Here is a 22,722-nt window from a genome sequence, read left to right as displayed (position 1 = left end):
GGGACGTTGCGTTTGATGCGACGGTAAAGTCGCACAACGTGCCCCTAACGCAGCGTATGTAGGTTATGAAATTGGACGTTATTTTGCACTGCGTTGTGTCCCTTGGTGCTCCGTTTTGTCGCATACTGATGGAACGAAAACAGCACATGCGTTACATTAAAGAAAAAAAAAATTTCAGAGCATGTGCAATACACATAACGCAGCAAATTTATTGCTAAACGCACAGCATGCAGCACTTTCTAAATATTGCTACACGTTACAAACAACGCAACGTGTGCACTGTGAATGTCGCACAGACGTTGTATTGCTGTGCGTTAGTCTGCGTTTATTTTTTATTATTTTTATAATGTGCGACTAACGTCCCACTGTGAAAGAGGCCTCAGGAGTAGACTACACAGGAGGTAAGTATGACCTGTGTATGGTTCTTTAGACTTTTTATTTTCAGTTCAGGTTCTCTTTAAACGGTTTTTATTTTATTCTATTGTAGGCGACTCTTCAAGTATTTCCTGCTGGGGCAATTGAGGACCATCAGATTCTATCAAAGTGATCAATTTGGCAAGCCAACTAAACTTTCTGTCCTGCAAACTTAGTCTGCTACTGCCACCCTTTGGCAAAAGGAGTAACTGCGCCTCTGCTACGATGACAGCTAAAGAAAAAGATGAAAATGTTTTTATTATCTCACTCTAAGGACTGATGCATACCTAGCGTTTTTGTAGCCATTTTTCTAAGAGATTCCAAAAATATGCCTAACGATTTATTTCTCGTTAGTCCTGGTGTTCTGAGTTATACCTGGTTGATCGCTTTTATTCACTATTAGACCACAAAGGAGGGGGTTCTTTTTCTCTTTTTTGTTTAAATGTCATTTTTTGAGGTCGATGACCTCTTCCCCCCCATTATTGATACCTATATAGATCATTTAGATAATACAATGGTAATTATGCTTGCTCGTTTTCTTTGAGTGTGAATTATGATTTATTAGGTATGCCTAGCGATTTTTGTAGCGTTTTGGTGTAGAGATTTTTTTTGCACAGTAGAGCTGGAAGTTTACAGCTTTTTTTTGTTTTGATTTTTTTTTCTTTACAAAAATACAAAAAGCACAAAAGCGCTTGGAAAATCATTCTATTCTAGCTCGCTTTTTTGAGCGATTTTACACTTTCCTATACTTAACATTGAGGCTGAATTGCCTCAAATGCTGCAGGACCCACGTTTGCGGGGGGGATCAAAATCACATTCCTCAGTTGCGATCCATCCCATTCAAATACAATTCAAATAAATTCAATTAGCCAAGCGCTTTTCAAAGAAAAGAAAAAAAAGAAAAAAGCAGTGCTTAGCTTGCCATCTACAGGACAAAAAGGAACAAGTACTGTACAAATACTTGAAATTACTATAGGGCGAGAGGGAAAAAATAAATAAATAAATCAAGGCTAGGACATTAAAGGACAATGTCAATCACTATCCAGGTTATGCAAGTCCCTCTGAGTTTGGAGAATCTCAAGCAATCTGATTAAGAACACAGCACCGCACCCACAGAGGACAGTAAATATGTTTCTAATTACATTTCATTCCCCTTAATGGTGTGTAAACATTATTCAGGTCTATCCAGTTATTTAGCCGCAGGCAGAGAATATTAAGTCTGCCTGTCACGTGAAAACTATAAACATTGCTGTGGGACACATACGCATATATTGCTGCATTTGATGGCCTCTAACATTGTACTGCATCAAAAGGGCAACACTTGCCACTTGATTGATGCCAAATAGATTGTTATGTTATGATAGGAAAATTATCTATTATCCAAATTCCATTCAGAGATCAGTTTAGCTTAAAAAAGGTCATAATCGAGCTTTAACCACTTCAGGACGAGAACAATTTTCCCATATCAGCAATTCTCCCATTCATTCCCCAATAACTTTATTACTACTTATCACACCTAAATGATCTATATATTGTGTTTTTCAGAACAAGTTAGGCTTTTAGTGAGTGGTATTTTTGTTTATTAATTACCTTATTTTCTATGCATTTTAAAGGGAAAATAAGGGGAAAAGTGAAAAACAAAAACACACCATTTCTTTACATCCATTATAGCTTTACAATAAAAAAAACGCTAACCATAAGTTAAACCCACACATTTAATTTGCTTATCCATCCTGGTTATTACAACATTTAGCATTATGTTCCTAGGACAATGTGTGGCAACAATATTGTATTTGGAAATAAAGGCGTTTTGAGTTTTTGCTTTCTTATTGTATACCATCGATGATTACAAGAACTCATTTGCAAACATAACAGTAATATACCCTCATGGCATACATATTTAAAAACCCAAGTTCTTAAGGTAGCAATATAGTTATTTTCTTTTATAATCTGTCTCTTAGTTTTCATTTTACAAGTCTCGGTTTTGGTACAGAATATACAAACATTTAATGGCTTTTGATACAGTTTGTGACTAAAAAGAATACACAAGACATAGCCCTTAACCCGAAAACATCCTAAAATCTATTCTACTAATCAGTTAAAATGTTACCATATATGTTGTGTCATTTTACTAATATTTTCTCATGTTTGATCATAATTTTTTTTTTTGTGTTGGATTGAGTTTTTCCCTACCTATTTTTTATGTAACGTGCGTCCAAGCTTTAAAGAGAGTCTGAAGCGAGAATAAATCTCGCTTCAGACCTCATAGATAGATAGCTAAACCGCCGCTATCCCGTGGCTTAACGGGGGTCCCTGATCCCCCAAATCCCCTCCGTAATGCGGGGGAGCGCTTCCTGGTTGGGGCAGGGCTAACCGCCCCAGCCCTGCCCCACGCGCGTCTGTCAGCGCGTATCTCCGCCTCTCCCCCGCCCCTCTCAGTCTTCCTTCACTGAGAGGGGCGGGGTAGAGGTGGCGATGCGCCGCTGACAGACGCGACTGGAGGCAGGGCTGCAGCCGTTAGCCTCCAGGAGCGACCAAGTCTGCGACCAAGTGTCGCAGTGGGGGGTTTGGGGGTGAAGGGATCCCCGTTTAGCGGCGCTATAGCGGCGGTTTAGCAGGGGCACACGTGCCCCTGCTAACTATGAGCTCTGAAGCGAGATTTATTCTCGCTTTTCTCGCTTCAGAGTCTCTTTAAAGCGGAACTGTAGATATAAATTAAACACATTGGGCCTGATTCACAAAGCGGTGATAACCCAGTTAATACGCCTAAGACTTTAGGCGTGATAACGTTTGCACTAGCAGAGTTATCACTGATTTGTGCTGCTGATCGCGGGAATTTCGCGCGAGTTTCTTTTCATCACGCCTGAACTGAGCACCCTCATGTATTTTACCATATATATCAATGGGAACATGACATTAAACACCTACCCTGCTCTCGGTTTCATTCTTCTCTGCTAAATCTGCCTGTTATCAGCCCTGATAAGAATCCCCCACTGAGCATTCAGTCTAGCTTTTTCCGGAATGATTATAGCTGAGTCAGTCTTCAGTGATGTCTTTTCAAGCCCAAGTCTGCCCCCTTGTGGCTCTGTTTTTCCTGCTATTTATCCTCGAAGCAGCAACGCAGAGCCACAAGGGGGCAGGATTGGGCTTGAAAAGACATCACAGAAGACTGACTCAGCTATAATCATTCCGGGAAAAGCTAGACTGAATGCTCAGTCGGGGATTCTCATCAGGGCTGATAGCAGGCAGATTTAGCAGAAAAGAATGAAACAGAGAGCAGGGTAGGTGTTTTCTCTAATGCTCCCACTGATATATATGGTAAAATACATCAAGGTGCTTCGTCTCTGGTTCACTTTAAAGTCAACAGGCTGCTCTGCTCGGGAACCCGGATTTTTCTCTGCTTTCGTCCACATTCTTTTTTTGGCGTTTTTCTCCACAGTGTGGAAGGCAAAAAAAAAAAAAAAAAAAGGGAAGAAAAATCCAAAAACACTTGCACAGGAAATGCAAATGAAAAAGGGCAATAACTAAGCAAAGCACAAATAAAAAACAGCCTACGATATTGCAGAGCAAAGTGCGCTCTCAGCCTAAAGTTCCAGGAAACAAGTTTTTTATTTTATCAAATGCTATAGATGATTGTCATTGTGTCACCCGACTAACCGAAAACCAACAAGACTCACCTAGAAGAGGTTATAACAGATGCTCCTATGCCTTCACTGCCTCCTCGTCTTCTGGGGAATCTGGAGATGGAAAAAATGCAAAGGTTAGCAAAAACAAAGTAAAAAAAAAACACACACAAAAAAAAAAAACCACAAGAACATTATTTCAAGATTCACAAGAGTTACACTGGGCACTGTTACAAGTGCCCAAAAAATGGATCTACCGGCAGAAGCGAGTGCCAGGCCAGAGCCACCAATGAGCTGCGAAAGTCAAGATGCCAACCATTTAGAGCTAATGCAAACTTCCAGGAAAGTTACCTGCAGCAGCTGCTACATCCGATTGGTTCATTTCCAAGATGCATAAAATTAGCATGAAAATTGCATCATCTCGGAATTCTTCGCGTCTCATTGCCCCTCCCTACCAGTTAGTGATGATCATAGGGATGTAAAGTATCGACCGTTTACTGCAAAACCAATTGTAAAGGCGTGACGATGCAAGAAACTGGAGCGTGACAAGCTGCCAACGCCGCAACGCTAAAATGTCTAATCAAAGGAAACAAAGACGTCGATTCAGAAAAGTGCAAAGAGCCACTTCCCACTGGACACTTGGTAATATGGAGAGGACTATTTGAGAACTGACCTGTAGGGGGCACAATGAATACCTTCCAGACTTCACTAATCTTTCAGAAACCTCCAACTAATGAGACCAACACAAAACAAACAAGAAGATTGCATTTTCACACATTTGTCACTATATAAAGGAGTAAGGCTTGGTTCACACAAAATATGTCCTGTCAGTTTTTGACAGTTGGCATCAGTTTTGTATGAGTTTCTATGGCTTGGTTCATACATTAAATCTGTACATTTCTGGTGCAGTCCAGTCCTGTCAGTTTTGTATTCGTTTTCTATGGGTGTGCTCAACAATGATGATTTCAATCAGCGAATTACGATTATGCAAAATTTCATGTAAATTTTAGCATTTACGACTATATGTAATTACAATTTGTAAATTCAATTGATTTTGTATAGTTATTCATAATTTCTCTTAAAATTTCACGTAATTTTGTGCTGACTTTGGCAGTGAATAGCAAAGCCCCATACATGGTAGTGACACCAAAAGTCCTACATATGTTAACCAGTTCACCCCCAAAGGTTTTTACTCTAACGGACCAGAGCAATTTTCACTTGTCAGTGCTTCTCCCTTTTATTCCCTAATAACTTTATTACTACTTATCACAAGAAAAATGATCTATACCTCGTTTTTTTCACCACCAATTAGGCTTTCTGTGGGTAGTACACTTTGCTAAGAATTTTTTTATTCTAAATGCATTTTAATGAGAAAAAAAAACAAAAAAATAGAAAAAAAAAATCATTGTTTCTCAGTTTTCAGCCATTATAGTTTTAAAATTAAACATTCTCCTGTGGATAAAACAAACACATTGTATTTGCCCAGTTGTCCCGATTATTAAACCATTTAAATTATGTCCCTATCACAATGTATGGCGACAGTATATTATTTTGAAATATAGGTGTTATTTTTCTGTTCTGTTTTTTTTTTGTTCTGGCCATAATTACAAGCCCCAATGTAATAAATTAAAATTAATTTTCCCCCATAAAATATAGATTAAAAAAAGCTGAGTCCCTAAGGCAAGTATTTATTTATTTATTTTAAGCTGATTTTTTTTTTTACAAGTGTTTTCTTTTGGAGGGGGAGTGTTGGAAGTGGAATTTTATTAATTTTATTACTCATGTGTATGTACTTGTAAATGTATGTATGTATTTTGTACGTGTCATATACTTTTTGGCCACAAGATGGTGCTAGTGAACACTTGTTATAGTAAGTTTTTTTTTTTTTTTTTTTTTTTTTTACACTTTATTTAATTGTTACATTTCCTGTTTTTGTGAATGGACGTAGCCGCTGTTCGCGGTCACGTCCATTCACTCCAGGCACTGCGATTGGGTAGAGGACCGTTTGGTCCTCCTTCCCAATCCATTAGCACGGGATCCTGACGGAAACTGCGGCCGTAGCGGCGCGCACACGGCGGTAGCAGCGGCGGGAACGCGCGACTTAATACGTCATGTTGCCGTTAATAGGGTAAAGCATGACGTATTAATGCGTTAGGATGCCACTAAATGGTTAAGGAGAAAAGTTGGTACAAGCCAAAAAAGCAAAACTTGTAGATTTCCCTCCATGCAGAGACAGTCAGTTTAAGTGCAGCAACAACCCACAGGACCAAAAACCGGAGGAGAAAAAGCTCTGTGGCAATAATTCTGAGTATTTTCCTGCTTGCTGGTGGCTCAAAGGAAACCAGAGATGAAAATAAATAAATAATAATGATAGATATACACACACACACACACACACACACACACACACACACACACACACACACACACACACACACACACACACACACACACGTATGTAGGAGAGATAAAGACATAGATATATAGAGATAGATGATTTTTTTCTTCATCTCTGGTACACTTTAAAAGGCAATTTATTGATAAGGTGTAAAAATATCACCTAGGAGTAAACTTAATATTAAATAAAGGCCGTTGTCTCGATATAAAAAAGGAAATAGAGATCCAGTCGATTCAGCTAGCGAAGAACTATCGTAGGCCTTTTTAGATAAGCGACTTTGAAGAAGTGTTGATCTTTTAGTAACTATCTGTAGTGACCCCTCTCAGTAGCTAGGTGGCAGTACAGCCACAGTCACGACAGCAACAGAGCGTCAACTGTGTTACCAACGTTACCCATTCACATTCGCTTCTATTCTGTAGGACAAAAACAATTCTGCCTTCCTAAAATAGAAAGTATTTGTGAATAATCTGCTTCATGCAAGATAGCAACGATTCCCAAAACACCGCGCAGGTCAGCAAGCAGACGTACAAATGGTTCCTATACGTCCTTGGAAAGCCAGAAATACAATCACAACAGCAGGATTATAGCACAACTTGCAAACCACAGTGTGAGGCAGGGATGGTCAATGAGATTCAAATCATTTTGAGTTGATACAGGATTATTTAACATTTTGTATGCAAATGTAGGCATCTTTTAATATGAACCAATCAAAGCCCACCAAGGTTTATACTGATTGGCCCATTTTCAAGCCACATATATTTGCATCCAGAATTTGCATAATCCTGCATCAACTTGGAATGATTTGCATCCAGTTGATCAAACCTCTGCTGCACGGCTCGGTTCGCACTTCAGATAAAAAAAATAAAAATTTAAAAAAAAATAGACCGTTTTACAGATTACCAAATGGATATAGGTCGACTGATCCTAGTTTATCAAGGCAAGACAAGTAACACTTATATTGCAGTTTTGTCCTGGCGGAATCAAAACGCCAGAGCAGCAGCCACTAGGACATGCTCTATAGGCAGTAGCAGTGTTAGGGAGTTTAGCCCAAAGTCTCCTACTGAATAGGTGCTGCTTACTGAACAGTGAGAGCAGAGATTGGATCCCTGGTCTCCTGTGTCAGAGGCCCTTTACCAGCACACTATCCAGCCACCGCATCAGGATCCGCTCACACATCCCTTGTATCTGCCACAGTTAGCGCAACACAACTGCCCGACCTGATTCTTGACAAGCGAATGAGTTTCCCATAGAAGCCTATGGTGGAAACACCTGCTCTAGACTCCAAATGGATCACAAAGGACCACTAGAGTGGATACCGCACTGTCTGCTCTGGCTGGCCTATGGAGAACAGCCACAAGTGTGGACTGCTCCTTAGGCTGTTTTGACATTCCTCAGGGCAAGGTATGAATTGATTCAGCTCCACAGCATGGCCTGAGGGGGAGTTAATCAGGCAAAAAAAGGACACGGATGCGGTGGTGTGCGACCCTGCAAGCAGAACATTGCTTCCAGGCTCACCAGAAATGAGAAAAATCATGCTCAGAGCATGGCATTCACACAAATGATGGTAAACGGCAGAAAACCATGAAACAGGCACTGAATGGCCAGCACTTTAACAACGAGCACCACGGCCGCAGGAAGAGTCCAGCAGGTGCCCATGTAAAATGGCCCTTAAGTGGCGGCCATATTTATTTCCTTTTCATTTTGCCTGGCTATCCTGTTTATCCTCTGCTTCTACTTTCTTTTAGCCATAGACCCTGGACAAGTATTCGGATCAGATGTTTGACTGGTTTAGCTGCATGCTTGTTTCAGGTTTGTGATTCAGAATGTACCGATGCCACAAGGGCTGCCAGGCAACTGGTACTGCTTAAAATGAAAAAATAAAATAAAATATGGAGACTCAGGCGTCATTCACACCCAAAATAGAAACTGTGCGATTTTCCCCCCTTCCCAGCGCCCCACTGCGCGCTGCTTTTCTGGTAAAAACGCTTTTCTAAGGGATTTTCCAGAGTGGTTTTGTAATTCACTCCCTGACGCAAGTCAGGAAGTGAACTCTTTGACCCGGAAAATAATACAATCAATGTATTCTAAAAAAACGTGAAAAAGCTATTTTGTGAGCGTTCAGCGCTCTTCCTATACTTACCATTATAGCAAAAATGCCCCCAAAATGGTACAGGCACCGCTTTGCTGAAAGCACAGCGTACAAACCGCGCTGATGTGAACCATCTCATAGAGATCCATTGCACAAGCGTTTTGTGGGAGATTTAAAAAAAAAAAAAAAAAAAAAAAAAAAAAAAAATCGAAGGCCAAAAATGCCCCTAGTGTGAACGAGCCCTCCGAGTACTAAGATTTTTACAGATGTGCAAAATCTTTCTACTTAGAAAGCAATGCAAAAGGAAGTTGACAAGAAACACACTACACAATTCATTTGTGGAAATTGTCAGGTTGGTTTGGTCAGTATTTTGCAGTTTCTGCATTTTTCCAGAAAAAAAAAAAACATTTGAAAGGACAAGGTTCTAACGGGAACAGTACAGAACTCAACTATTTGTAGAGTAGTCACACCAACCCCACCTAAACATTCATAGTAATGAGAGGTTACTAGAACGTTCTGAGGAGAGAAGACTGCATAGCATTCGCCTGCCGAATCACAATGCCCTGATCTGCACACTGCAGACCCCATTGCAATCCTTCCCTTTCCGTAGTACATGCTGCTCAGGTATAGCCAAACAGCGTCTGTACAGTGCTCGTTAAATGCAAAGCCACCCAGACACAAATGATAAACTGTACCTGAGGTGACATGATGCGATAAGCATGTGTATCTACAGCACCAAACATAATAGATAGACTTTTTTTCTATTTCCTTTATTCGTTACAAAAGCTCTCCAAGGAAAAGCTTTTATATAAAGGATGCTGGACAGACTGAGCAACTGCCATTCAGTTAGAGCTTTTAGAAATAAAGATAACCCAGAGAATCCACCATGAGGAGATATACTAGTCTAAAACTGGTAAGATTTTAACAGCCTACCGTAAGTGACAGCAAGAGAGGAAAGAAAAGTAACAGTAAAAGTAACTCTTTGATTTCAGTGAATTTTTCAAAGAGAAAATGGTCCCAGGCATTTTTCATCTTTAATGGCTCTGACTGAAGCCAATCCTGATGTAATTTCCTCCTTTACTCTTTTTTTTCTCCTAGAAACTGCACTGTCATACAGTATTTAGCTTGCTTTGCAAAGACTTGTGAGCACAACATAGATCGCGTTTAGATGTGAGCACAGGATAGATCGTACTTAGACGTGAGCACAGGATATATTGCATTTCAGCAGCTTCTGCAGTAGAGTGAGGTGCATTTCCCTTCTCAGCCTTGTATCACACTGAACTACCATCAGCTAATCAGTGAGGAGCAAGAATGTGGGAGGGGAGATGACAAGCTTCCGTCTCCCTGGCAATGTTCCAAATAGAGCCAAGCTAACCGAGATAAGATTCATTATAGCAGAAACAGTTAGAATTACATTGGAAAGCTTGCACGAAAGACTACATAATAAACACAGAGCAACATGTAAATGAAATTGGATTTTGTGGCCGGCAATCCCGCTTTAATAACTACAAGTGGAGACAGCACTAAAAGCCTTTGCAGCAGGCAACACTGGCCCTTCCATCGGCTGGTCACTGGACAGGGTACAGCCAAGTATGAACGGCTGCATGTAATGTTATATATTGTATTTATAAAGCACCAACTTATTACGCAGCGCTGGACAATAAATAGGGATACATACATTGCAACAAGGGGTGACAGAGAGGTAGCAAGCGGTTATACAACATACAACGAGGTTATACATGCAATCAGGGTATAAAATGAGTTTTACAGAGACCCGGCAAAACAAGTCCGAGTTAGTCCATGAGAAGAGAGTCATTGCTGGGGTAGTAAAATTAAGAAGGACACACTAAGGGAGGGGGGAGGCCCTGCCAAAGTCTTACAATCTAAAGGGTGGGGGAGGGACACATAAGGTAGGACTGTGGAAAAGGTGCTTGACAGAGAGTTAGAGCGTGGTAGAAGTGGGGTAGGCCATTTTAAAGAAATGTGTTTTGAGGGTTTGCTTGAAGGTGTTGAAGGAAGGAGCGAGTCTAAGGGTGAGTGGAAGGAAGTTCCATAGGGTGGGGGCAGCTCTTGAGAAGTCTTGTAAGCGTGCGTGGGAATGAGAAATGCGTGGGAAGGTCAGACGGAGATCATTGGAGGACTGGAGGGGGCAGGCAGGTATATATTTGTTGACTTGCTCAGAAATGTAGGTTGGGCAGGTCTTGTGCACAGATTTCTAGGTAAGGCACAGAACCTTAAAACTGATCCTGAAGCAGATAGGGAGCCAGTATAGGGCTTTGCATTGGGGAGAAGTGGAAGCAGAGCGGTCTAGCTGCTGCATTCATGACTGATTGAAGGGGTGCAATGCGTTTTAAGGGGAGGCCAGATAGTACGGCATTGCAGTAGTCAAGGCGGGAGATGATGAGGGCATGGATGAGAAGGGGATCAGAAAGGGGCGGATTTTAGAGAGGTTTCGAAGGTGGAAGTTGAAGGTTCTGGTAACATTTTGGATGTGTGGACTGAAGGAGAGGGCAGAGTCTAGGGTGACGCCCAGGCAGCGGGCCTGGGAGGTAGGGCGGATGGTAGTGCTGTTGATAGTGAATGTAATACAGAGAATTAACAGGGTCCAATTTACAAAGATGTCACAGGAACAGGGCTAGTGCCCAAATGCATTCCTCAGCAAGAACCGTTTAGCTATTCTACAGTGTTGAACGCCATTTAAGTCTATAGGGGCACAAAGAAGCCCCTCCTACCAGAGAACTGATCTTCGGTCGAACACCAATTACAGCTCTTCCTTTTAGGAGGGGCGGGATAACCTCCTGCTCTCTCATTGGTTTCTCAAATTCCATAGCATTTCCAATGTCAACTGATCCAATTTAAATCAACGGCAATAAAACGATCGTTCTCACAAAGAAAAGAAAAAAAGCCACAAACAAATAAGCCTGACCTTTTTCTAAACAGGCTGACGTTTTGGTTAGCAACGTGTAGCCATGAATGAAGGGCAATACATCAGTATGCACTGCTGCACATGTCTGCCAGCAGCACTGACCTATTCAGAATCCTAGAATGGGATCTGTGCTAAGCTGTGTGTATAACACTGGGCCACCTGCGTCACACAGTGCCAGCGGCACCTCCATAATGTTCACTTACAAAATGGCGTGAATAGTCATACAGTTCCTCTTTAAATTTTAGAAGACTGAAGCAGAGAGCATGCTTGTTTGAATCACATTTGTTTTACCACATATGCCTTGTCTATAAATCTGTTCACAAAACCTGCCCTACCCACATCTTGGAGCTTGTTCACAGGTATATACCAGGCTGTCCGTTCTGGTCCTCCAACAACCTTCGCCTACCTACCCCATTCCCATGCGCGCCTGCAGGATTTCTCAAGAGCCGCCCCCACCGGCAGACAGGTGAGTGAAGAGGACCCCGGAAGTGCTCCAGCAGACAGGTGAGTGAAGAGGACCCCGGAAGTGCTCCAGCAGACAGGTGAGTGAAGAGGACCCCGGAAGTGCTCCAGCAGACAGGTGAGTGAAGAGGACCCCGGAAGTGCTCCAGCAGACAGGTGAGTGAAGAGGACCCCGGAAGTGCTCCAGCAGACAGGTGAGTGAAGAGGACCCCGGAAGTGCTCCAGCAGACAGGTGAGTGAAGAGGACACCGGAAGTGCTCCAGCAGACAGGTGAGTGAAGAGGCCACCGGAAGTGCTCCAGCAGACAGGTGAGTGAAGAGGCCACCGGAAGTGCTTCAGCAGACAGATGAGTGAAGAGGACCCCGGAAGTGCTCCAGCAGACAGGTGAGTGAAGAGGACCCCGGAAGTGCTCCAGCAGACAGGTGAGTGAAGAGGACCCCAGAAGTGCTTCAGCAGACAGGTGAGTGAAGAGGACCCCGGAAGTGCTCCAGCAGACAGGTGAGTGAAGAGGACCCCGGAAGTGCTCCAGCAGACAGGTGAGTGAAGAGGACCCCAGAAGTGCTCCAGCAGACAGGTGAGTGAAGAGGACCCCAGAAGTGCTCCAGCAGACAGGTGAGTGAAGAGGACCCCAGAAGTGCTCCAGCAGACAGGTGAGTGAAGAGGACCCCGGAAGTGCTCCAGCAGACAGGTGAGTGAAGAGGACCCCGGAAGTGCTCCAGCAGACAGGTGAGTGAAGAGGACACCGGAAGTGCTCCAGCAGACAGGTGAGTGAAGAGGACCCCGGAAGTGCTCCAGCAGACAGGTGAGTGAAGAGGACCCCGGAAGTGCTCCAGCAGACAGGTGAGTGAAGAGGACCCCGGAAGTGCTCCAGCAGACAGGTGAGTGAAGAGGACCCCAGAAGTGCTCCAGCAGACAGGTGAGTGAAGAGGACCCCAGAAGTGCTCCAGCAGACAGGTGAGTGAAGAGGACCCCAGAAGTGCTCCAGCAGACAGGTGAGTGAAGAGGACCCCGGAAGTGCTCCAGCAGACAGGTGAGTGAAGAGGACCCCGGAAGTGCTCCAGCAGACAGGTGAGTGAAGAGGACACCGGAAGTGCTCCAGCAGACAGGTGAGTGAAGAGGACCCCGGAAGTGCTCCATTGAAAAATCGCTCAAACAGCAGTACTGCACTGTTCTATGCCGTGCAACGATGTGGGCAGTCAATCTACCGCAGCTCCCCCCACGTCAAATCAACCAGAATTATATTTGTTCCTTGGATGGGACAGTTTGTCGGTGAACAGGGTGACAAATGCTACAAAACCGCAGCCTTAAGGGCCCATTCCCACTATGGGCGATCCTTTCGCGTTTCCACGCATGCGCACAGTGGAAATGTGCCCTTACGACATTAACAAAAATTATATGAAAACTTCAAAACAAAACAGCCCATGGACAACATGAGAAGAGTCACTACCTTGTACGAAGAAACAAAACCAAGGGATGTAATTGGTTGCTAAAGGCAACATTACTTCCATGCTGGGGTTTGCAGGAACCAGTGCCGCTAACTATTTCATCCAATCAGAGTATAGATCTGACCGCGAGTTGCCAGCAGAAAATTGACAGGGACCCACAAAGCGATGCAGAAGTCTACTGACTTTAAAAGGACTTTGAATTCCTCTCCCGCATGTTGCTTAACAGCGAGAATGAAAAGCTGCTTTCCTGCTGTTTATTTTAAACATGTATTTCCATAAAGAGCTGCGGGCACACAATAACGGTCTGCCTGCGCCAGTCATTTGCATTCCATGCAGTATGCGGTGACTCCGCTCGATATATCTCCGTGCTCACTCCCGCTTAGCTCTGGCGTGACACTCGGCAGGGAGATGAAAGGACTGTGGGGAACGCGGCCCAGTAATGGATCGGATTCTCATTAAAGGAAGACTTCAATCAAACAGAAACACTGAGAATAGTAATGGATACAGATGGGGACAGCATAGAGCCCTGCTCCAATCACTGGGGGTTACACCAGAGAGACCCGGCCAATACTGGATGAGGTCCCCCTTCTCCCAGGTCACAGTTTCCAGTTGGAGTTTTGATCCCAATTGCAGGGGGGGTTGGGGGGGGGAGGAAGTATTTTATCATTGGATGATGCAAAGGCATCTGGATTTAATGCCATTTTTGTACTTCCTGCAATGACCTTCCCTCATATCCCTGGAACTTTAACAGCTATAGGCTCCCTGCACACTGCAAATCCGATTTGCAATTCCGATTCCATTTCCGATTTGCAATTCCGATTTTCCCTTAAAGGGGAACTTCAGCCTAAACAAACATACTGTCATTAAGTTACATTAGTTATGTTAATTCGAATAGATAGGTAATATAACCTCTTACCCACCCAGTTTTAAAAGAACAGGCAAATGCTTGTGATTCATGGGGGCTGCCATCTTTGTCATGGGGCAGCCATCTTTTTGGTTGAAAGGAGGTGACAAGGAGGTGACAGTGTCCTGATCACCCCTCCCAGCTGCACGTGCTAGGCTTCAAATGTCAAATTCAAAGTGTAAAAAAAAAAAAAAAAAAAAAAAAAAAAAAAAAAAAATTGTACCAAAACAGCAGAACGAGAACAACAGAAATCCCATCATGCTTTGCACAGCATTAGGGGAAAAATGCCCGGGCAGTTTTTTTCTGTGCAGCTAAAAATGAGGCTTGTATAAGAGAAAAAAAGTTCTGATGCTGTGAAACAGTTAAAGAAACACCAAGCCTTTTCAGTGCTGCTCAGTCGATTTTTAGTCTGGAGGTTCACTTTAAAGTGAACCAGAGACGAAGCACCCTTATGTATTTTACCATAGAAATCAGTGGGAACATTAGAGAAAACATTTACCATGCTCTCTGTTCCATCCTCACTGCTAAAAGTGTCTGTTATCTAGCTGAGATAAGAATCCCGGAGTGAGCATTGAGTCTGGCTTTGCTATAATGACTCAGCTAAAATGATTCCTGAGCAAAGCCAGCAGGGGGCAGGCTTGGACTTGAAGACAGCAAAGAACACAGTCTCAGCTATAATTATTCTGTAGCAAAGCCAGACCGACTGCTTAGTCGGGATTCTTATCTTAGAGGTGATAACAGGCAAATTAAACAGAGAACAATGTAACAAAGAGCAGATTAGGTGTTTACTGTCATGTTCCCACTGATTTATAAGGTAAAATACAAGAGGGTGCTTCATCTCTGGTTCTCTTTAATGCTATCAACAGAAAAAGACACAGAAAAAAACCCGCAGCATGCTGTAACGATTACAAATCGGAATCGCATGCAGTGTGCAGGGAGCCCAAGGCCTCTTTCAGATGGGAGGCTGAACTACTCACTTATCGGACAGGTCAGTGCCCCTTCTCCCGCTCACAGATGCCATTAAAAACGCAGCTGAATAGCAGCGTAACGCCGAGTGCGTCAGTCACTGACATGCGGTGGCATTACCCAGCACCAGAAAACTGCAATATGTCACGTCTGAGCACAGCTGCACTCAAAATGTGACTCCATGAGGGGGTTTGCAAGGGAAGCCTGTCCATCGTCATTTCAGGTGAACACAGGGTATTTTTCACCTGCAGCTCCCTCTGTTGGCAATGTGTGGCATCGCAACACTAGCACAATAATAAAGTTGCCTTTGGTATCAGTAATTTCGATGTTTCAGAAAACCTTTATGTACAGAGCTGGTGGCTATAGCCACAGAAGACTTGACACTTTTGAGAAGTCCTGTAGGCATGCATGGGAGTAAGAAATGCATGGGGCGGTCAGTCGGAGACCATTAGAGGACCGGAGGGGGCGGGCAGTATTTATATATCTGTGGACACGCTCAGAGATGCAAGTTGGGCAGGTCTTGGCAACAGATTTGTAGGCCAAGAAAAGACTCTTAAAACTGATCCTGAAGCAGATATAGATATATAGCCAGTCTGAATAATTTACTACATGACACTTTAATACCAACTGGAAGCAGTATTATCCATAATAAAAATGTATAGCTCTTCTGAAGCTAAAATTAGCGATAGACACAAATATAGACTATGGATTGTGCGCTTTCCATAAATGGACATCATTAGAGGCAATTAATCTGGCTGTGCTGGAACCTTTGAAGATATTTTCAATGCAGCAGCGGATATGCATTTCTCTTTATTAGCGGGATAAGCGGTCGATAGACAGGAAAGTTGAGGTCTGATCCGACATCCAGGTCTATAGCATAAGATCACCAGGCACACAGGATGTATAGAGGAAGGCAGAGAAAATAAGGGAAAATAAAAGTGTATACCAGGGCTGTGGAGTCGGTCCAAAAATCCACCGACTCCGACTCCTCAGTTTAGGATTCCACTGACTCCGACTCCACGACTCCGACTCCTCTAATTTGCATATTACAATTGTGTTGATTAAAAGTATGTAACATGAAATCTGTCTCTTAACTGCCAATGCTTAGGAATTTTACAAGACAACTGAAGTGAGAAGGATATGTAGACTACTATATTTATTCCCTTTACACTAAAACTAGTCCTTGGTAAGAGTACTTGTAAAAGGTACAAACCGGAACAAAGAACATCTATCAGGCCCTAAGCAATGTAAGTGTGGGTACATGTAAGAATGATGTGCAGGTACTCTGCAGGGGAATGAGGAGATTCTGGGTGACAGACAACACCTCTGTGTTCAATGTGCACATCATTCTCAGTGGATTCCCTGCAGCTCTGTGGGGAGTGCATATGTAGAGTATAGTACTACTGTGTAACAAAGTAAACCTGAGACAGATGAAATTAAAGTTTTATACATACCTGGGGCTTCCTCCAGCCGCCTTCAGGATAATCAGTCCCTCGTTGTCCTCCTCCACCACCTGGATCTTCTGCTATGAGTCCAGGTACTTGAGCCAGTCGGGCGTAGTGCGCATGCACACACTCCGCCGCCAGGAGCATACTACACCTGTGCAGCACTATTGCGCAGGTGCAGAATGTTCCTGGCTGTGGGAGCGGCATGCGGCCGGACAGCGCTGACTGGCTGAATTACCAGGACTCATAGCAGAAGATCCGGGTGGTGGAGGACAGTGAGGGACTGAGTAGCCTGAAGGGGGCTGGAGGAAGCCCCAGGTATGTATAAAACTTTACTTTTCATCCGTCTCAGGTACCCTTTAATTTGTAGTCACCAAACCAAATTTTAACAACATATCAAATTATTTGATTTCATCAGCAAAGGGAGTGCATACATTTGCATAAATCAGCATCAGTGCAGAATTATTTCCATCTCATTGACAATCTGTATTAGTGACACGGCTACACATCAGGCTTTATTCTTACAGCATAGATGTTATTTAGTATATATAAGAGATTCCTGTGTACACATCATATATACAGTCACAATCAGATATGTATATCTGACCTTAAAAATACGGGGACTGCTTTATTGAAGCAGCACAAGTAACTAATTTTAATTGGTTTATTTCATTTTTGTGGACTGAGCACAGCTATTACTGTATATATACATTATTTTTAATGACTATTATCTGAGAAATAGAACATTTTATCATATTTTCTATTTTAATTACAGTTACAAATTAATTAGGAGTCGGAGTCGGTGCATTTTTTCCCGACTCCAGGCACCCAAAATTGCCCGACTCCACGACTCCGACTCCACAGCCCTGGTGTATACAGCAATAAAGATACAGTACTTTGCAGGCATCATAAGGTAAAGGCATGATGTACTCTCAACCCCCCCCCCCCCCCCCCTTCTCCAGCAGGACCCCACAATCTTCATACTGACCTTCCCAGGAGAGCAGCCTCTTCCAACAAACAAGAGGCATAAGGTGTCCATACACGCATCGATTTTCCTGTTTGATTCCCTGCAGATTCAATCCTTTAGGCCTCTTTTACACTACACTCTGAAAAATGTATGTTTTTTAACTTTCCATAGCCGTGTATTGTGAAAAAGCTTTCAGTTAAAAAGGCGTATAGTGTGAACTGAGCATAGGAAAACATGGACATTATTTTAAAGAGGAAAATAATGTAATAAGGCCCACCAACAGTACATGTTTTGCAGGAAACCACAAACATGCACAGGTGAGGTAATTAGTGTCTCAGCAGAGCTGATTTACTACCTCTGCGGATTTCCACAAAACATGCACTGTTGGTGGGCCTTGAGGATAGGGTTGGGGATTTATAGAACCTTCTGTCTCCTCTCTCGGTGCTCTCTATCCTATGCTGCCCCCCCCCCCCCCCCCCGTTTCAATCCCCCGCTGAAAGGGTATTTGGAAGTCTTCGGGTGCCGTGTCTTCCCGAAGACGTGCGGCTCCATACTGCACAGGCGTGAGCGTGCAAGAGAGCGTGCTTGCGCAGGCGCAGTACAGGGCCGCCCTTCTTCAGGAGCACTCGGGCTCCCAGAAGACTTCTGAAGCCTCCTTCGGCCGGGTAAAGCAGTATTTGACTAATTTAGTCAAAAACTGCTACCGGGCGAGCCAGCACTGGAACGAGGGGACCAGGAGAGGAGCCGGAAGGCTCTATAGGACCCAGAGCCTTCCCTCTCCTTGGGTAAGTATCTGTCTCGTTTTTTTAAATGTCGTTCCCATTCACTAAAGTCTCTGATTGATCGAGGAACATGTGGCACTGGTCCAAACTATTATTCAGACTAAAGCTGGCCATACACTTCTAGATTTGCAGCAGATTCGTCCATCCGATAGATTTCTGGCAGATGCCTGCCAAGTTGAATCTGACAGGAATCTGATGTGTGCCACACACTAGGAACAGATTTCAGAATGAAATCTATTGGAAATCAATCTAAATGCATTATTGGACTGCAAATCTATGGGCCATCGGTCTGCTGCCAGCGGCAGGTCAACCTACATTCTCCATCCTGTCAGATCAAATCAGTTTTTTTCGGTAACAAATCGATTGATCGATTTGACAGAATCAATTTCTGATCGATGGCTGGCTGAAATAGACTAGTGTATGGGCCCCTTAAGACACAGGAGCCCATATGCAATTAACGTTTTCTCCTAGGTGATAATCTTCCCCTTCTCTTTAAAATAACTTTTCAGCATTTTACAATTAAAAATGGATCCAAAAGTTGGTGAAAAAGCCATATCAAAATGATTTTATTTTCTTGCTTACTGGAGGTTTAAAAGGCGTTTTATGACAAGTTGTGAAAATGCCACCAAGGAGAAAACTCAGGAGAAAAAGTGAATAACATATGGGCCAGGGACTTTAGCCCAACCGCCCCCAATCCCCCCCCCCCCCCCGTATCCCTTGACACATATATAATCATAGTACATGATAATTGGTTCTAAACAATTTCCAAGCATTTACTATTGTTATTAAATACTAATTTGGTGTTAAAATAAGATGCATCATTTTCTAAAACTCTAAATGTGTTATTCTTGGTTAAGTATATCAAGCCCGAGTACCCCCTGCAACCATCAGAAGTACCCCCTGGGGTACGCGTACCACGCGTTGATAACCTAGATTGTAGACGGGCAATCGTATATTAGCTTCCCAGCAAGCCCCACTACCAACGTGCAGATATTGTGGGACACCTGCACACATGTGGACGAGGTACTGGGAACCATCGCGGACATTCAAGCTGTAAGAGTATATAGGCCTTTCTCTCCTTCCACCTGCGTGGATTTTCCTGAGCAGGTCAGGAAAGGTGAAGGCAAGCTCAGCTGTATTGCCACAGGGCTGAGGTATACACGATCACACAAGGTAAAGCCATGATCCATTCAGCTGCTCATTCAGAAGCTATGGAAATAGTACATCAGTCCAGTTTACAGCAGTTTTCAGAGGGTAATTGAAGGATCACAATTCCATATCATAAGAAGCTATTGTATCCAGTGTGTCCACAACGAAAGCGGTTTAGGCTCTATTCTGGAACCGGAGACGCACTTTAGCTTTTTTCTTTTTTTAGACATTTTCCACCTTCTCAGCAGAACTCTTGGTACAGAGATGTCCTGTCCTACCTGTATAGCTCAGATTTCTTAGCATTTTTCCTTCAGTAATCAGAGCTGGATCAGTAATGGAGAGAGCCTGGATCCCAGCATGAGAACCGGATATGGGAGGAGTCGACAGGCAGAAAGTCACTGAGGGGTCAGAGGACAACCTGTATTCACCAAGAGCTCTTATCAAGGGTGAATTATCACAAATCCCTCTGCTTGCCCTCCCTTCACAGACCTCAGTTTCCAAATTAATCTATCCAATGAGCCAGGTGCAAATCCAGCAAATTCTCCGCCTGGTGCACACCATGCAATTTCCCATCAGATAGTAGAAAATAGCCCAATCAGATCATTTTCTCGATTTGGAATAGGATCTGCACTGAAAATTTTACATCAGATTGATGTCCGAAACGATAATTTCGGACAGGTTTGATCTGATTTGCTTTAGATTTATTTTCAATCAATATAAAAATTTGGAAAATCAAATAGAATTTGGAGGGAAAAAACAGCATAATTGTGTACGCTAGCTTTCTTCTAAATCCAACTGATGTCAGATTTGAATATCGATCACATTGCTCGTTTGAATAGGATCTAAAGTTACAATTGCATGGGGTGTACCAGACTTAACCCTCATTCATTAAAAAAAAACAAAAACAAAAAAAAAACTTGGGAACCTAAACTGAGAGGGATATGGATGTTTCCTTTCAAACAATACCAGTTGCCTGGCAGTCCTGCTGATTTCTCCGGCTGCTATAGTGGCTGAATCACACACCTGAAACAAGCATGCAGCTAATCCAGTCTGACTTCAATCAGAGCACCTGATCTGCATGCTTGTTGAGGGGCTGTGGCTAAATGTATTAGAGTCACAGGATCAGCAGGAGAGTCAGGCAACTGGTATTATTTTAAAAGGAACAATCCATAGCCTTCTCAGTTTAGGTTCTCTTTAACCTTCCTGGCGGTAACCCCCAATCAGTGCCAGGCAGCGCCGAGGGGTGGTTCGGGACTCCCAATGACGTCACGACGTCGCTGACATCATCCCGCCCCGTCGCCATGGCGACGGGGGAAGCCCTCCAGGAAATCCCGTTCTTTGAACGGGATTTCCTGATCGGAGATCGCCAAAGGCGATCGAAGAGGGCGGGGGGATGCCGCTGAGCAGCGGCTATCATGTAGCGAGCCCTGGGCTCGCTACATGATTTTAAACAAAAAAAAAAAAACTGCCGCGCTGCCTCCTGGCGGAATTTTTCATACCGCCAGGAGGGTTAAAGAACCTTAAAGTGAACCTATAAGTGCTGTGTTTACTTTAGGTTAAGCTCACACTGAGTGCTACATAAAGACTGCGCTAGAACACAACTTTTCATACCAGGACAACTGCTATGGTATAGGGCTGGTTCACTAGAAATAGTTGAAGAACTAAAAATGTTAAGTTGATTAAATGTTATGCAAATGTGAGCAGATTTTCTGATTGGGTAATTTCTCAACTGCATATATTTGCAGCAACTTGAAATGATTAGCATATCATTGACAATCAGTTTATGGGAGGTAACCAGCAAAGAGGCAGAATGGGCTCTCAAAGGAGCAGGCAGCGGAGCAGTGCTTTTCAGCGCTGCTAGATTTGGGCGCAGCCGGCGCCTCCATAGACTACAATAGGAATCACTCCTATTGCAGCGCTCAGTGAGTAACGTCGGAGCCATCAACAGACGGAGCCGAGGTTGCTTAAAAACTTAATTCGGCCTCCAGCAATCGCTGGAAGCCGAATTATATCATTCCCCCACTATCCATGGCGGCCTGGAGGGGGAATAGTAATTAAATCGGCCGGGACTTGTGCAGAAGCAGGATCAGCCATATACTGGCTGTGTCCTGTGCCCAAGTCTACCGGCGCCGATTTCAAATGTACTCAGCAGGCAGACCCACAGATGGAATACTGCTGCAAGGGAGGGGCTAATAAACAGCTAGCCAGGAGGGTTCTCAGCTCTCTTCAGAGTAACAGTAAGGCCTTGTTCACATTGCGTTGTGCTGGCACTATCGCCCACGCTGAGAGATTATTTTTCTTCTAATCGCTCTGCGTGTTATAAGCGCTTTTGTAAGCACTTTAGCAGAGCAATTATTTAAAATCACTTCCTGAGGTCAGTCAGGAAGTGATTACTTTGCCCCCGGAAATGAATAAATACAATTTATTCATTAAAGTGCTGGGGAAAGCTCTATTCAAAGCGCTTTTCCGATTTCCCTATACTTTCCATGCAGGGCTAATCGCCCTGAAAATGGTCCATGCATCGCTTTTGTCAGTGGCAAGCAAACTCTCTCATTGGAAAGCATAGTGTAAACGCTTTTAGGGTAATTTTTACAAATTACCTGTGTTTAAAAATTTCAAAAAAAACGCCTGAGGGCTCATTCACACTAGGGGAGCCTTTTTCATTTTTTTCAAATGCTGGCGATTTTTTAAAATCGCTGTGAAAGCGCTTACACCATGCTTTCCTATGCGCTAGCTCAGATTGTGGCATTCCGTTCTCTTTCCGATCTGAAAAGCACTGCATGGACCATTTTCAGGACGATTCCACCCCAATGGAAGATATAGGAAAAACTCAAACGCTCACAAAATTGCATTACGCAGCGATTACGTTCTCGTTTTTATGAATAAATGCATTGTATTTATTATTTTCTGGGTCAAAGAGTTCACTTCCTGACTTGCATCAGGAAGGGAATTAAAAAAGCGCTTAGAAAAAAAACGCACCGCCCACCCATGCGCCGGGAATCTAAAAACAAAATCATATCAAAAAATGCCCAACGCGAACGCTAACACGATCGGAATGCAATGTGGACAAGGCCGAATGGACTGTAAATTCCTTATTGATGAAGGAACTTGGAGTAGTGTCAAGGTGGCTATACATTGGTCAGCATTTTCCA

At 43.4% G+C, this 22,722-nt stretch overlaps 1 protein-coding gene across 1 annotated transcript in view; it reads right to left on the bottom strand.

Annotated features, from left to right (window-relative positions):
• The window catches only part of GNG12 (G protein subunit gamma 12), a 204,927-nt gene that overhangs the window by 111,932 nt on the left and 70,273 nt on the right, over positions 1-22,722 (bottom strand). The window contains exon 2 of the mRNA XM_068239261.1: positions 4,092-4,151. The gene's annotated coding sequence lies outside the window, so the exon portion shown is untranslated. The remainder of the gene's footprint in view (positions 1-4,091; positions 4,152-22,722) is intronic.

Source organism: Hyperolius riggenbachi, chromosome 6 (genome assembly GCF_040937935.1).
Source record: "Hyperolius riggenbachi isolate aHypRig1 chromosome 6, aHypRig1.pri, whole genome shotgun sequence".
Classification (NCBI taxonomy): domain Eukaryota; kingdom Metazoa; phylum Chordata; class Amphibia; order Anura; family Hyperoliidae; genus Hyperolius; species Hyperolius riggenbachi.
The sequence above is the reverse complement of the archived record's forward strand: the minus strand, read 5'-3'. Positions and strand labels throughout refer to the sequence as shown.